Source organism: Calypte anna, chromosome 1 (genome assembly GCF_003957555.1).
Source record: "Calypte anna isolate BGI_N300 chromosome 1, bCalAnn1_v1.p, whole genome shotgun sequence".
In the NCBI taxonomy this organism is placed as follows: domain Eukaryota; kingdom Metazoa; phylum Chordata; class Aves; order Apodiformes; family Trochilidae; genus Calypte; species Calypte anna.
Window position 1 is genome coordinate 166,658,304 of NC_044244.1, and position 4,581 is coordinate 166,662,884.

Consider the following 4,581-nt stretch of genomic DNA (forward strand, 5'->3'; position numbering starts at 1 on the left):
CTGACTAAAGAAGTGCAGTAGCAGGATTATCACAACATGCTTGCCCTGCTCCAATACAACTCTCTGAAGCCTCTGTTATTGGCCACTCTTATGTAGAGGCTGTTGGGGCAGCTGAGCCTTTGGTCTCAGCAACATAGTCATGCTTATCTTCTTAAATCCACTTAACTTGCAGAAGGGAAGATTTGTGAAGAAATGTCCTAGATACTAGGGTAGTTAAGTGCCCAAAGAGGCTGCCCAGAGGGACTGTGAAATCTCCATCATTATAGGTTTTAATGAACAGATTAGACAAACAGATGTCAAGGGCAGCTCAGACATACGTGATCCTGTCTCCAAGCAGAGGGGTGGACAGGGAAATCTTTTGGGATCTCTGGCTAGGATTCTTCTGCACAGTGCCAGCTAAAAGCAGGACATTCAGATGTCTTCTTCCAGTGATACCTGCTGCCACAGGTTGATCCACCAGTGGTATAGCAGTGTTGTCCATATATTTCCCTTCCAGCATAATACATATATCAAAGGCAGAGAGATGTATGTGGGATATGGCTGTGTACCACTGCTTCCAAGGAATCACAAGTAACAAGCAGAAGATAAAAAAGTTTGAGATTTGCTGAATTTGGGACTGGGTCACCACTTTCCTGCCTAATTGCCAGGGAAGAGCAATGTTTTAAAGCCAACTTTGCCCTCACCCATGGCCTAAGGCCAAGTACAACCCAACAGGCCTGGAGAATGCTGGCCAGTGGCAGGAGCCATTCCCAAAAGACTCAAAAGAACAGTTGCTCATGCAGCTTCCCTCACTTTATTTTCTTCCCTGTACGTGGCTAACAGCTTGCAAACTGGCAGCAACCCAGCAAGCAGAGGGGAAGACAAGATTCCTGATAGACACACACATTCACCCTCACACATGCTTACTTTTGCTAACAGTAGTGTTATGATTCCTTAGTTGTCATCTCTCCAAACACAGCTGAGCTACAAAACGACATTTTGTCCTATCAGAAGAACTCTTAGTCCCGCAAAATTGTAGGTTTTCTGGCAGTACAAAATAAGATCATGGCTGCAGGCTCTGTGTGTGGTGCACACTTGTGCCATTGGTGTCTGCTCGCAGGGAGCAACTGTTGTGCAGTCACAAAAGCGCAAAGAAAGAAAGGGAAGAAATCAAATATTTACAGGAGGAAAAGTGAGCCTACCCCACATGGTACAAATTTAGGGATGCATTGTAGCTATATTATACGCACATAGCTACTGAAACAGTTTCTAACAGAATGTTTACACAGTTGTCTAGAAGCATATTGTTTGCCTACTTTCCAAAGAAAATTTATATGCAGCACACGTAGCAGCATGCACGAAAATTCAGACAAAAAAAACAGATGCGTGCAACAATCCCCAGGCAGCTCTTGCTGCTCTTTATTGTTTGTTCCTCAGAGGTACCTAGGAAAGAGGAGGAAAGTAGCAGGTCCTTGTGCCAGGTTCTGTACTACCCCAAAATAAAATACAGGTATTTCCCTTGAGCCTCCGTTTAAGACAACATACAATAAATGAATGCAACAGAGAGAGAGGGGCTGACATAGGGGAATGAATACTAAGAAAGTTTATATGTACCAGCTCTATGCTCTCCTGTGTCAGATAATTGAATACATGATGCAAATAAATCTAAGTCTCCTACTGAAGGCAACAAGTCAGCTGTAGTCAGCTGGCAATTTATCAGGAGATTCACAAAGAAATTTATGAGACAGTTTGAAGGAGCACAGAGAAGCTGATAGATGTTTGGAGACGACATCTGAGAGAAAAGTGTGAGTGTGGGAGAAAGGGAAGGGTGTGGCATTTGGGAACAGGAGGGTTAAGGATGTTAGCATCACTTAGGCAGCAAAGCAGGGAGATTCAGGTAAGAGTTGCTGAGAAGAAAGGATGTGAAAGCCCTGGACCAAAGAATAAAGAGCTTGAATCTAGCTTTTTAAAGTGATGATCTGACCAAGATGAACTGCAAAAAGCATAAGAAGATGAATTTGTCACTGTATTTTGAACAGACCAGGGGGAGCAAGATCAGTGAGTGTCAGGAAAGTCTGCGTGACAAGGGTCAGAATGAAACTTACATCTCTGCAGGCAAAAGCCACACCAAGAAATGTTCTTCATGCACCAAACCAGTAACAGCCCATATCGTGAGGCATTTGGGTGAGGTCTTCTCCACATCCAAAGAGGAAGGAGAGGAGGAAACATCCCACAACCAAAGCAGAGGCAGCACTAGATAGAGGAGAGGGGGCAACAGGGACGGAGAGCACAGCCTGCCCAAGGTTGCATGCTCTGGGTTATGGTCAGTTCAAGAGCACAATTCAAAGACCCAGATCTGCTGAACCACCTTCATCCAAGGCCTGAGAGGGCAAGTCTAAGGCAAGCAGTGAAAAGACAAATTATTTCCTCTTCTTTAAGAGCTCCTTTGGAGAAGGTCCCTCTCCCACAGTCCTTGCAAGGATCAGAGCTGAGTCTCAGGTGCTTCAAGTTAGGTGGTAGTTAGGTGGTGTGAAAACTACTCATCAATGAAATTGCACCAAAGTCCCTGTACTGCAGTTCTTTCTGTCACCACACAGACAGATGTCCTCTCCTCCAGGCTCTGTGGCACATACTATTTATGTTCAATATTGTTTATATACCCCAAAAACCTCCACAGGGAGATGCCAAATCAATAGGCCAAGAGCTGAAATATAGTCATTTTCTGCCTTTATTTTTCTGGGTTTTTTATGGGCAATGGTCTTTTTAAAACTCTGCAAAGCCTCTTGTAATGTTAACAGAAGTAGTGCCAGGGCCCAGGGACACTTCTGTGCCTCACTGCTCATCCACCCTGCCCATCTCCCTGGGGCTCCCCCCACCCTGCCCACAACCCCCAGGGCTGCCAGACTCTGCCCCGTGATGCTGTAGCAGGGCTGGTCCCCAGCTCCCCGCAGCCCTCCCCAACCACGGACCTTTCTGAGCCAGGCCCACCTACAGGCCCATGTCGCATCGTGGCCATGGCCTATCCCCATTCCCAGGGAGATTCCCAATGCCCAGAGATTGAGCTTCCCTGGTGTTTCCCCAGTTGCCCCACTCCTTACAGCCCTGGCTGCCAGAACCTTGATAGACCCATGGGGATGGTCTGCTACACCCTGGCACTAGCTGCTTGAGAAACACTAGTACAGAACAAAAATCAAAGGACAAGCTCAGCCTGGTTAGGACAGAAACATTCTTGACCCAGCCCCTCCATGGAAGATATTTCAAGGTTTTATAAGTGCAGGAATGTTTCTGCTTTCCTTTTGGTACTGTGCTACCAAGGTCTACCTCAACTGTGTTTTATCTCCTCTGCAGTGACATGTTGTGATACCCTGAAGAGATGGCCACTGCCACTATCTTGCCACCTCTGGGAAGTCCACTGGAGCCCCATGCCAGGCCTCACAGGGTGTGAGCAGTGAGTAGCTATGGTATCATCACCACCACCATGGAAGCCTCCAGTCCAGGCTGACTGCTGTTCCCAAAGGGGAGAAAGTGAGACCATAAGGACCTGTTCCCAGTAAGGACTGAACGGTCACAGTCAATTCACCAGAATCCATCACATCCATGCTTACACCAGCTCCCTCCCTAAATGGTGGTGAGCTGAAGAGTCCCAAGGCCCATGCTGTCAGCACTTCTTGAGAAGTGCAGAGCTGCTCACCTTTCATGAGACATGCACACAGATGCAGAGGGAAAAAACTATATTTCGCCAGTATTTTTTTTCCTCTCTTAGACAGATCCATACTTGGGCAGTTACAGCTCATACACACGGCAGCTCTGCCTGTGTTGACCAATCAGATTGCTGCACCAGTGCCTTCATGGTTTTCAAACTCATTTTGCCATTTTCCCAGAAACTGATACCTGATAACTGGTTTCAAAATATGTCATCAGTTCATCAGCCTTTGATGCCTTCAGTAACGTCTCAGCTTTGTGGAGAAATAGCTGGTTACCCTAACCAGCTTAGATGATTCTGTCTCAGGAAATATTCTCTTATGTACTTGCTGACATACAGATTTACACCTTTGCGGTTTTCCCAGGGCTGGTTAAACACATGCAGCCCAAGTGAATGAAATGATCTGGTATCAAACATTTGGTGCCCTGGCTTCTTGTTGCAGCTCCAAAGTTATATATTTGTCACAAGCAGCTTTACATGGCTCTGTAGCACAATGGAAGTTCCTTTAAATATTGTTTTATTAAAACAAAACCAATCACTGCATATGCATTGATTTGATTATCAGAGGACATAGATATGATTGCATAGATGACGTAAGAAAATGGACTACTTGCTTTCTTCACTATTGTGGAGCTCTGAACTCAGCTTGCTGACATGACAAAGGTAAGACATTGATACAGGGAATACACTGAAAAACTATTACAAAATTCTTATTTAAAGACAAAAAAACAAACAAAAAAATCCCAAAACCAAAATAAATCCAGCTAGTATGACCAGACTTCTGTTTTCCACAAGGCCTCTTACCTTTCTGTGAGACAGAATTATCCAGGGAATAAACTGGACCCTACATTGACAAGTCTCTCAGGAATCTAATTAAAGAATGGCAAAAATGTTCAATA